The sequence below is a fragment of the Salmo salar genome, chromosome ssa01 (assembly GCF_905237065.1).
Source record: "Salmo salar chromosome ssa01, Ssal_v3.1, whole genome shotgun sequence".
Lineage (NCBI taxonomy): Eukaryota > Metazoa > Chordata > Actinopteri > Salmoniformes > Salmonidae > Salmo > Salmo salar.
In genome coordinates this window covers 20056937-20070124 of record NC_059442.1, presented here as the reverse complement: position 1 = coordinate 20070124, position 13188 = coordinate 20056937, and the positions used below count along the sequence as shown (strand labels likewise).

The following is a 13188-nucleotide window of genomic DNA, read 5'->3' as shown; positions in this document are numbered from 1 at the left end:
AATTGTAGGTCTTTTGGGGTCTTTTGCCGTTACCTTCAGGGTTATCTCAGTCGGAGGTTAAGCAGTGCTGGCGTTGTCTCTCAGACAGAGATCCTGTGAAAATGTCAGTTTGGCACTGGCTGGATGGGAACCCTCTGTCCGTCTATCTCCAAAACACCTAAATGCCCTGAAACACTGAATCAGGACTCAAAATGATGCGGTGAAAGAAGCTATCGTTCTTGAAATGACAGCATCCATAGAACTACTGCATAGGTGTCAGAGAGGGCATGTATTTGTGTGAGAAAAGTCAAAAGCAGTCCTTGCTTAACCCACCACCTTTGCTTAATGGCATGCATAAGTTAGATACAAAACCTTCTGTTCAAAATGACCTGCAACAAACACAATGATCACAGGTCTCTCTATAGAGAGAAGACACAGTAGCCTGTGTCTGGTTTGGAGACAGTCTGGTATGTGCCAAGTTCTCCCCCATGTGTGGTCTCTGCCTATTACTTGCCCTAACACCACATTTGACAGGTTTCTCTCCAACTCATTCTGCCTTTCACCCCCACACCTCAAATCCTTCCTGACAGAACCTTCACGTCCAATTAAGACTGGAGCTCTGAGAGAGCGAGAACGAGAGAGAGACAGAGGGGGGGGGCTCTGTTAACCCTCTGTGGTACAGTACGTTGTCCTAACTTCTTTCTAGTAGTGTAGTATCAGCCTCCCTCCTCTGTCTCTCTCTGTCTCTCTGTTGGGCATGTGAGAATCTCCCTAGACTGACATTAATTACAGAGACCACAGTCAAGGAGATAGTCTTTGTTTCCATTCTTGACTCAAAGAGCACAATTCAGTCAATTCCACTGGGTGTTCTAGCTTTCTGCTCTGGCCTAAATAAACTTAGTGAATATTTGGGATTCTCTCTGTCGTTCTCAACCACAGTGCCATCTTTAGAGAGGAGGATGAAATCACACCTTTATTCGTCTCCTTTTTTCTTCTTCTCAGAAATGTAGATAAGTCTCTCCACATGCATTAGGCCACTATCATTTCCACCATACTCTCCAAGACATAAGTGGCAGCAGGCAGATTCCAATCTGCTAACTGTAGTAGAGGTGGCATTGTTATGGCGGTTCTATGTTTCTCAATGGATATTTGCACACTGCTGCACACTGCTGCTGCATTGCTAATCCAAGCTTTATACGGAGCAGCGCAATCTCTCAGTTCCTCTTTCAATCTGTTTCGCTTCCCTTTCCCCTTTGTGTACCTTGATTGCTCTTCAAATTGCTTTCCTGAGCCATGTTTCAAAACTTCAAAAAATGTAACCTCTGGCAGCCATGGCAAGGGTAGGGTACTGTAAGAAAGCGTTCCCCTGTCAAAATATGTGCCTGGTCAGTCGTGACTGTTCTCTCTCCGTGGTCCAGAGCCCTCACCCCAACACCCTACATGTTGTCTTGCTCTCAGTGGATTTGTGTGTGTGTGTGTGTGTGTGTGTGTGTGTGTGTGTGTGTGTGTGTGTGTGTGTGTGTGTGTGTGTGTGTGTGTGTGTGTGTGTGTGTGTGTGTGTGTGTGTGTGTGTGTGTGTGTGTGTGTGTGTGTGTGTCAATGTGTTGTCTGGGTGTGAAGTTAATGTTTGTGTACACCTATGTAAAGTATCTCAAGAATGCATATATGTGTTTGTTTGTGCATGTAAGTCTTTCATGCTTCATGTTTCCCTCTATCTTATTGTAATGTTCCCGTTCACACACAAGTGTATTGGGACAGCTGATGCGTCTTTGAACATGGTGATAATTAATACTTCACCACGGAAGAATACATCGCACTACTGTTTTGTCAGGTGATTTTCTCGCTCCCTCCAGAAATCAAAGTCACATGTATTACTTATTTGTTTGCCTCTTGGCTTTTTCTCTGAGCAGGAATGTAAGTGGCAAACGTGTGGCGGTTTGGGTGTGAGCGATGCGATGCGCTCTTGGCGGTTTAGGCCGGGAGGGAATGTGAGAAATGGTCCAGAGAGTGGCTGCTTCACATTACTGACAGGAGAGGTTCAGCTAACATTAGCAGCCTGTCTGGCGTAATCAATTAGCCAATGGCCAGCATTCTAAAGATCCTGTTGATTGGACAAATATGTACCTTCTGGAATGAGGAGAATGTAGGGATTTGTTTATTCTGTTTAGGTAATAGCACATTACATGAGGCAATCAATGTATAACATAAAGCATGATGATTACAGTTTGAAGGTCCCAGTTTGCTCCCCTACAAAATGTTGTCAAATGAAAAGCGTATTGCTATATACCAGTTACTGAGCCATCAACTGGCAGCCAGAGTGTTCTTGTTGTTGTGACACGAAGGATCCAGATTACTAGGATGCAATGTACTGAATGTACATCCAAAACATCTCTATGGAAATTTCCAGACCACTTTATCCCACTTCCTGTGCTGATTCACAATTCCTTTACAGGCTGCTGTTAAGACCCTGAAAGTACATTATTGAGGAACGCAAAGAGTTCCTTATCGAATTCAAATGGACCAAGCCCAGAAATCTGATTTACCCGTTAAATAGAATGAGTGAAATGTGATTACAATCCATTTGTTCTTCTTTTTTCCGCGTACAGAGGATGATCAGTGTGTCGGCGGTGGCGGCCATCCCAAATCCGGTCCGACGGGGGAGAAGGACGACAACAACAACGATGAGTATGAGAACTATGATGAGCTGGTGGCCAAGTCTCTGCTCAACCTAGGGAAGATAGCAGAGGATGCCGCCTACCGCGCCATGACCGAGTCTGAGATGAACAGCAACTCCTCCAACAGCGCCGAGGAAGAGGAGGAGGAGGAGGAAGAGGAAGAGGAGGAGGAAGAAGAAGAGGAGGATGAGGAAGAAGAGGAAGAAGAGGAGGAGGGTGGGGAGGAAGGTCAAAGGAAGGGTGAGTTGACTCTGGATGTGGACAGTGATGTAGTGAGGGAGACAGTGGACTCTCTGAAGCTGCTGGCCCAGGGTCATGGGGCTGTGCTCTCTGACAACCTGGACGGAGGAGACTATGAGGAAGGGACAGAGGAGAACGGGGAAGGGAGTCGTAATGGAGGAGGTGGAGGTGGTATCGGTCAGGGTAAACCCTCTAACGGACTGGAGGAGAGTGATGAGGAGGTGTGTCTAAGCAGCCTGGAGTGTCTGAGAAACCAGTGCTTCGACCTGGCCCGCAAACTGAGTGAGACGCAGCCGGCCGACCGCTTGGGCACAAGCCTCCCCCCATCAGAGCTACCCTGGCGGTGGGGACACCCAGGGGCAGCACCCCCATCTCAACCCCCACCCACACCCCCACTCCCTCCCCCACCAGCCTTGGTACGGGGACCTCCAGCAGAGCCAGGAGGATAGGCGCACCCTGGAGAGGAACTACTCTGACATGGTCAACCTGATGAAGCTGGAGGAGCAGCTGAGTCCGCGCTCCAAGGGCTTCTCCAGCTGCGCTCAGGATGACCGCTACCACAACCACATCCACGACCGGGACGAGGACACGCGGTCAGTGACGTCAGACCACTCAGAGGAAGTGTTCGACATGACCAAGGGGAACCTGTCTCTGCTGGAGAAGGCCATCGCGCTAGAGTCTGAGAGGGCCAAGGCCATGAGGGACAAGATGGCTGCCGAGGCAGCGCGGCGGGACAGGGTGAGGTATCATCATCACCATGGAGGCCATCATGGGGAGCACCAATCACGGCACGGCTACGGAGAGGAGCGCAAGGCCCGACTCCATGATGGGATGAAGAAGCCCTACTACCATAAAGGTAAGTTAACCTGGCTAGAATGAGTTTGACTTATAAAGAGGATGCACAGTGTGTTGTGTATGCTGCCACAACACCAGACATTCGCCTATCTCTTTCACCTTGCTGAGGTGAATGAACAGTTCATGTATGTTTGTCAGGTAAACCCCAGTCAGTCCCTGGCTCTGCCTCCTCATATCCCCTCTCTGTCTGTGAGACATTGTCATGTGTGCTCCCTCTCCGGCCTCTAGGTCACCAGGCTGCTCGTTATGGCGCACACCTGTCACCACCTGCGCGTCGTCAGACTCACCTGGACTCCATCACTACCCTGATTACCTTCCCTATATATATGTCACTCCCTTTGTTTCCTTCCCCAGGTGTCATTGTTTCTGTTTCAGTTTCATGTCTGTGTGCTTTTAGTGTTTCTTGTTTTGTGTTGTGTTTATTTTATCAAAACACTCACTTGCTGAACTTGCTTCCCGACTCTCAGCGCATATCGTTACAGACATAGGGATGGCAGGCTGACATGATCACTGGGAAACCTCACTATGACCCCAGGACAAGCTTTTGCAGCCAATTTGGAGACTAGCATCTCTGCAGCGTCCGCAGAAGCTTATGTTGTTAAAATAGGCCAGCATGGCAACATCAGAGGGTAGGCTTGTCAAGCATAAGTAATGGCAATCTGCACGGCCCGTTAGGACTGCAAATCGCATCCCTCCCTGTCTGCCATGCAGCCCTGGCTAAAGCTGCCTATTTTTAAAACCAGAGAGGGACTCTGGAATCTACTAAATAGAAGCCTGCTAAAGCTGCCTCTGAAAGGAAACTCGGTACTGCATACAATAGAATCTGTGGAAATTAGGTTTTCGGGTAACGTTGTGCTGTGTCCTGCGTCCCAGAGCCAAATAATTAAGAGAATGTGTCTTTTTCACCCAGAATGGGTGACTCTTTGTGTTGTAGTTGGGTTTTTATTGGCTGTTTAGTGGTGCAGGTGCACTTCCATACTGTTTATTCAGACATGCTCTTCTAGGGTGGCTTATCAGCCCTGACACATAAGTAGGTATATTATGCACACTTAGTTCTGACTTGAAGATTACAAAGTGACATTTACAATGGTTGCTTCTCCAAGATCATTTGAAGAGTGATTCTTCTTACTGTATTCTGTCTCCTATCCTACAGAGATGGAACACTCATATCAAGAACCATAACCTCACCCTTCAGTATGCTGTATCACATTAGTGGAAACCAAGACTGTTCTCAGGGCAGGTCTGTTGGTTTTGACTAGCAGAAGTTACTTTTCATAACAGGTTAGGAGAATTTACGCGCCAGGTTAGGAGAATTAACCTGGCAGGTTAGGATAATTAGGTTAAGGTTAGGAAAGGATTAGGGTTGACTAAAATGCTAAAATTGACCCTGACAGGACTCGAACATATCTAGGTACAATCAGGCCTGCCCTGAGAACAGTCTTGGTTTCAGCTAATGCAATGCTGCCTCCAGGCTGAGATAACGAGGGAAGTTAGAGACAAACAATTAAGATCCTCCTTCACAGCAGGCTCAAATTAAAACACAAATGCCACACAAATGGTAATTTCACATGTACGACACAGCATCTGTATCTGGCTAATTTTGGAATAACAGGAGTATGTGAAGGCCCTTGCATCACGATAACATGTGAAGGCCCTTGCATCTTCTCCCTAGAGAGATAGCGGCAGACACCTCATTGACCAGGGTAACTGTCTGTGATTTAAAAGTGAAGCGGAGGTGGTGGCTATGAGGGGAGAGCCCGACTGGCCGGCCAGGGAAAAACACCAGGCGGGAAAATGGAAATTGAACAGTATCTGAATGAATGATAACGAACAACAGGCCCACTGACTGCACATTCATTATCCAGAGATGGTATGGTAATTGAGGCCATTTTCTATGCAAAGCACGGCCTGTCTCCAGCCACAATCGATACCCTCTGCTTTCTAATATGCATTCCACTTGGCAGCCTCCCTCCCGTCCTCCACTCTCCACTGTCCACCATGAGGCAGACAGCCAGGGGCCCGTGGTGTGTGTTTATGTGCGCGAGAGCGTCTGTGTTCCTCTTATTGGAAACTGTAATTTTTTTTCAAGCAAGCATACATTTTAGTTTCAGAGTCAGACTGCATCAGTGGTACAGAGAAAAACATTTTCCATGCCATTATGTACTGTGATTTTACAGTTCTTTCTCTGAAGCTCAGTATGGTAAACGTGGACAGTCAGACACGACACAGTGTACCAACCCCATGTGTCCTAATATGATACCGTCAGAGGAAGGCCTAAATGTACAGGAAGGTAATGAGGGGCGTGTTCTGATCTATGGATTAACAGGGACGTGTTATGTATGAGTAGGTGTATATGTACTCTCTCTCTCTCTCTTTCCCTTTCCCTATCTCTCTGTCTCTTTCTTTCTCCATCTGTGTCTCTCGTCCTCCTCTTCCCCCCCTCTCTGTCTCTTTCCCTCTCTCTCTCTCTCTCTCTCTCTCTCTCTCTCTCTCTCTCTCTCTCTCTACCCAATCCTTTCTCTTTCACTACCTCTGTGTGTCTGGGTTTATTTTGGTTCTTCTGTAAGTGGTGGAGGTGAAGGTTCCAGGTTACAGCAGCCTATCAAACTTTAATTAGCAGACTCTCTCTGTGGTCATGCCTTTTAAAAGCACCTGTCTCTATCTGTCTTCTCTCTCTCTGTCTCTCTCTCTCTCTCTCTCTCTCTCTCTCATCCTCTCTCCCTGTCTCTCTCACTCATTTACTACTACTATGTGGAACATGTTAAAGGAAATGCATCTCCTCTCTCTTTTGCTCTGATCCTTTTCCTTTACCCTCTCTCCCTCACCTCTTACCAAATGTTTGCTGCCACAAATGGGCTTAGAAGAATGCTCTTATTTGTGTGTGTTATCTGTGTCGCACAAGCAATATGTTAGGCAAAATGAACAAGACATTCTGATAATAATTTAATGGAAATAAGCTGCAGGTAATAGCTATTGAATATCCCAGCATCAAAGAACAAATTATGACCTTGTTCCCGTGTTGAAGACATTTGAACGGAGGCTGTTGCACCTGATGCCGGCTGGCATGGGCTGGTATCACTGCTTTTGGACGGTAACACTGATCGGGTTTGGAGAAATGGAGAGGGTGAGGTTGGGCAAGGGAAAGACAATCCCCTCCGGTGTGTGTGTGTGTGTGTGTGTGTGTGTGTGTGTGTGTGTGTGTGTGTGTGTGTGTGTGTGTGTGTGTGTGTGTGTGTGTGTGTGTGTGTGTGTGTGTGTGTGTGTGTGTGTTCGTGTTCGTGTCTTATTATTGCCAATTATGACTAGTGGAAAATAATTGGTGGGAAAAGTCAGACATACTTTGTCTGGAGAATGACACCACCTGCTCTTCTCTCATACAGCTGTGGCTTTATTTAACAAGACTTAAAAATACCCTGGCAAATGGTGTGAAAAATGTTACGATGGCGATGATATAGCGCACCTTATGTTATTTATGTTCCTACAATGTCCCATGTGTCTCAGGTGTGTGATACCGCTTTTAGCCACAACAATTATTCAACTGACTTTGATTGCTGTGGTTACAAGCATTTTCACATTCACACACTGTTCACAATGACTTTCATCTTGTTAAAGTGTTCATATGTGCTGCTTTCAATGAAGCAAGCTAATTTATCTTTCTTCTTCTCTTTCTCTCCCACTCTCTCTCCCACTCTCTCTCCCACTCTCTCTCCCACTCTCTCTCCCACTCTCTCTCCCTCTGCCCCATGTTTCTGTGTTCAGATTTATCGCGCAGTGACAAGAAGGAGAGCCGGTGCCCGACGCCAGGCTGTGATGGCACAGGTCATGTGACGGGGTTGTACCCTCACCATCGGAGCCTGTCTGGCTGTCCGCACAAAGACAGGGTACCACCTGAAAGTAAGCACTGCACATACACAATTCACTGTACCACTCATCTCAGTAACCAGGGAATGGATAAATTCCACTTCAATTCAGTCTATTTAGGTGACGAACCAAAAGTACAATTCAATTCCTTAATTTTGTGAGTTGAAATTGAATTTACCCCAAACCTACTGTTTGCCAAGCCTGTGGCTCTCAGTTTGCTGTCAGGTTTGTTTAATGTATTGTACTTAAGCAAGGTCTGCATGTTTCTTTGTTTTGTCTGAATGCTGTGTGTTTGTTATGGCTGCTCTGTGTTTGCTAGTCAGGTTGGGAGTGCACTGGGAGGGTCGGGTGGGCTACAAATGCTCTCTTGATGTGACTTTTGGATGCATGGGGTCATGGGTTTGCTTGTGTTAGTCTATTACTAATTACCTGCCCCGTCTACTATCTAATGATGGTGGGCAACACTTAAAATTCCCACCCACTGCTGCAATCAGATCGTTATTTTTACTTAAGCTATTTTTCTTGCATTTTCTCCCTGAATTCATATCATGTTTACCTGCGCAAAGTAAGATCCCACTGGGCACATACGTCAATTCAACGTCTATTCCACGTTGGTTCAACATAATTTAATTGAAATCATGTGGAAACAACGTTGATTCAACCAGTGTGTCTTGAGACTGAGTATGCATATCAATCTCAACCGCACAATAAGCCCCAATAATTTATTTGTATTCTTTGCTCAATTAAATTCAGTTGAATAAAATAGAATAATTACAGCTTTGTGCGGATGATCAACTGCAGCGGTGATAAACATTAGCCACTCTCCGTCTGAAGTTTTCACCCTGGCTGTTTGGTCCCGTTCACCAACCTTCTCAATAAAACCTCTTTAACACGTCATCAACCCAGAGTCAGAAGGTAAAGTTATGATCTGCCATGACCCAGACTGCTAATAAAAATACATTTTTTGTTGTTGTTTTAATTAGTTAAGATAAGACATGGCCTTATACAGTAGAGTACCCAGTCAACAGAAGTGGCTTTTTTTCTTTGAGTACTACACTACCGGTCAAAAGTTTGGGGTCACTTAGAAATGTCCTTGTTTTTGAAAGAATAGAAAAAGAAATTGTCCATTAAAATAATTCAGACATACTTTGTATTATCAAATTGATCAGAAATACAGTGTGGACATTGTTAATGTTTTAAATGACTATTGTAGCTGGAAACGGCTGATTCTTTAGGGAATATCTACATAGGCGTACAGAGGCCCATTATCAGCAACCATCACTCCTGTGTTCCAATGGCACGTAGTGTTAGCTAACCCAAGTTATCATTTTAAAAGGTTAATTGATCATTAGAAAACCCTTTTGGAATTACATTAGCACAGCTGAACACTGTTGTTCTGATTAAAGAAGCAATAAAACTGGCCTTCTTTAGACTAGTCGAGTATCTGGAGCATCAGCATCTGTGGGTTGAATTACAGGGTCAAAATGGCCAGAAACAAATAACTTTCTTCTGATGCTCGTCACTATATTCTTGTTCTGAGAAATGAAGGCTATTCCATGCGAGAAACTGACAAGAAACTGAAGATCTCGTACAACGCTGTGTTCTAGTCCCTTCACAGAACAGTGCAAACTGGCTCTAACCAGAATAGAAAGAGGAGTGGGAGGCCCTGGTACACAACTGAGCATGAGGACAAGTACATTAGAGTGTCTAATTTGAGAAACAGACGCCTCACAAGTCCTCAACTGGCAGCTAATTGGAGTGCTGCAGAGATTGTTGTCCTTCTGGAAGGTTCTCGCATCTCCACAGAGGTACTCTAGAGCTCTGTCAGAGTGACCATGGGGTTCTTTGTCCACCTATCTGACCAAGGCCCTTCTCCCTCGATTGCTCAGTTTAGCCGGGCCGCCAGCTCTAGGAAGAGTCTTGGTGGTTCCAAACTTCTTCCATTTAAGAATGATGGAGGCCACTGTACATTGGGGACCTTCTATGCTGCAAAAATGTTTTGGTACCCTTCCTCAGATCTGTGCCTCGACACAACACTGTTTCTGAGCTCTCTCAATTCTTTCGATCTCATGGCTTATTTTTTGCTTTGACATGCACTGTCAACTGTGGGACCTTATATAGACCGGTGTGTTCCTTTCCAAATCATGTCCAATCAATTGAATTTACCACAGGTGGAGTCAAATCAATTTGTAGAATCATCTCAAGGGATATCAATGGAAATAGGATGCGGCTGAGCTCAATTTCGAGTCTCATAGCACAGGGTAAATAAGGTTTTTCTGTTTTTTGTTTTTAGCAAAAATGTCCTAAAATCTTACACACTGACACTAAGACAGGCATACACATAAATAGACACACAGTACATACACACAGACATACACACACAGTCATACACACTGACTTTCTGAGAATGTGCGTAGTAACGCACACTAATATACACATACACACACACACTTGCAAATCAACGTTTTTGCTTTGTCATTATGGGGTATTGTGTGTAGATTGCTGAGGAAATTGTTGTATTTAATCAATTTTAAAATAAGGCTGTAACATAACAAAATGTGGAAAAAGTCTGAATAGTCTGAATAGTAAGTCACTGTATACTATTTATTGAACTGCACGACCAAGACATTATTCCAAGACATTATTGACATAGCACATTCATAATCTATACTGCAATTGCAATTGGGTACATACAGAATCAGTTTGTTAGTGTGCATACTACCTCCTTCAATTACTTGTTAATTTACCTTTGGTGTTATTCATATTGATAATTGTACTAAAATGTAGCTAGCATGCAGTCATTTCACTTCACCTTTTATACCCGCTGTATGTGGCAAATACAATTTTATTGAGTTGAACATTGAGTTGTTAAAAGGTGACCTGGTACAGGTTGTGTGAGGTATCGATAGGACTCTTCTTTAAAAGCATTATCTGCCATGGGTGCAGACAGACACCAGGTTTCTCCCTGTCTGTGGTCAATACCCTCTCAGCACACACACACACACACACACACACACACACACACACACACACACACACACACACACACACACACACACACACACACACACACACACACACACACACACACACACACCTGCTGACAGTGAGGGGGCAGAGGGAGGGAGGCGTTTCTGTCACACAGTGCATGCAGGGATGAGTCAGAGCCATTAACACATTTACTGTACTGAGTGGACAATACATTATTAATGCAATGTCTTCATTTCATTTTTTTAGCATTCACACAGTGCACAAGACGCTTCCCAGGGAAATCTAGGATATTAAAATGAAGTGATGTTACAAATTAATGATTCCTTTTCCGTGTTTGCTCATTGAACCATCTCTTTGTTAAATTTCAAATATTTAATCCCCTCATAACAGCTCTTTTTTTTGGGGTTCCTGAAAATTGTGCCCTGTACCTACGAAGTAGAGTACAAAATGTAGCATACACTCAAGAATCACTGCTTTTCCCCCTGAAATTGTTCACATTCAAATCCAAAGGTTTCTAGTCATTATAACAGTCTCTTTGTCATGGTCAGGCAGAGTAGTGATATAATCTAATATAATGTGTTGGCACATGGTGTGTTGAGGTGGAGGGCATGTCCCAATTACTTCTTCTGTGCACTAATTAGTATGTCAGAGAGTGACGATGACGAGGGTCAGAGTGGAAGGGGTGATAATGATGAAGCTGACACAGATGAGGAAGCTGACACAGAGACCAATTTTAAAGGCCCAGTGAGGTCAAAAAGGTGATTTTCCTGTGTTTTATAAATATATATATAATATTGAGTATATATATTGAGTATATATATTGATATATATATATATATATTTCCACAGAGGTTGGAATAATTTCTAGTAGACCAATAAGATAGAGTTCCAAACCTTTCTGCCAGTAACAACTAGTTTTTAGTTTTCCCATCCCCACTCTGACCACTCCCAGACAGTCCAAGCTAAATTCTTGCTTGACAAATTGTTCTTTGCTACAAAGTTATTTTTATTTCTTTTTGACCATTTCATTTGAAAACAATCACAGTAAGGTACTTCATTGTTACCATGAAATGATTTGATATTGAGATGAAAACGGCTGCATTGGACCTTCAAGACAAAGGAGATGATTGTGGACTACAGGTAAAAGAGGACCGAGCACGCCCCCATTCTCATCGACGGGGTTGCAGTAGAGCAGGATGAGAGCTTCAAGTTCCTTGGTGTCCACATCACCAACAAACTAACATGGTCCAAGCACACCAAGACAGTCATGAAGATGGCACGACAAAACCTATTCCCCCTCAGGAGACTGAAAACATTTGGCATGGGTCCTCAAATCCTCAAAAGGTTCTACAGGTGCACCATCGAGAGCATTCTGACTGGTTGCATCACTGCCTGGCAACTGCTTGGCCTCCGACCACAAGGCACTACAGAGGGTAGTGCAAACGGCCCAGTACATCACTGGGGCCAAGCTTCCTGCCAAATTGTCAAAGACTCCAGCCACCCTAGTCATAGACTGTTCTCTCTGCTACACGGCAAGCGGTACCAGAGTGACAAATCTAGGTCCAAGAGACTTCTAAACAGCTTCTACCCCCAAGCCATAAGACTCCTGAACATCTAATCAAATGGCTACCCAGACTATTTGCATTGTACTCCCCCACCCTTTCACACCGCTGCTACTCTCTGTTGTTATCATCTATGCAAAGTCACTTTAATAACTCTACCTACATGTACATATTACCTCAACTAACCGGTGCCTCCGCACATTGACCCTGTGCCGGTACCCCCCTGTATATAGTCTAGCTATTGTTATTTTACTGCTGCTCTTTAATTACTTGTTACTTTTATCTCTTATTCTTATCCGTATTTTTTAAAACTGCATTGTTGGTTAGGGGCTTGTAAGTAAGCATTTCACTGTAAGGTCTACACCTGTTGTATTCGGCGCATGTGACTAATACAATTTGATATGATTTAACCCATACTGCAGGACGTCTGTCTGACCCCTCCCTCACCTCTCTCCCCTCTGGGGGTTCTCAACCGGGTCTTCTTCGAGACGTCCATAGATAGATCATTATTCTAATTGGCTGCCGTAGGGAACTGGAGACAGTTATGGACTGTTTTAATGGTCAATGCTATTGAAGGCAGGAATATTTAATAATGGGTGGAGGACATCAAAGAGCATAATCTATGTATAGAGAGAGAGAGAACCCTATACTGCATGTGTTTGGCACGATCTGTGGAATTCTGGCATGTCTTCTGCATGGTCGTTATCCATTGGCTGTTGGCTACTCGCTCTGTTCTCTGCATGCCTTAAGCTTCCTCTGTCTTCTGTGTCTGGCTGTGTCCTAGGCTAGCACTCTTAGATTACTTCCTCTTCTCCACTATACTCCCCTTCTTCATTCCACAGTGATCTGAAAATACTAGATCAGTGAAAGCAGTATGGTGGAAATATTAAGGCATGTATGCCCTTTCAGACTATAGTGCCCTATAGGGAGAAGGAAGGAGGTAACCTCAGATTGCTGGAACAGATCCTAATGATGATGATAATACCAAGATGCTGACACGCTCTTTCACACACTAATGGTACTGT

At 44.5% G+C, this 13188-nt stretch overlaps 1 pseudogene; it reads left to right on the top strand.

Annotated features, from left to right (window-relative positions):
- LOC106573019 (myelin transcription factor 1-like protein) overlaps window positions 1-13188 on the top strand; it is a 144852-nt pseudogene that overhangs the window by 100288 nt on the left and 31376 nt on the right.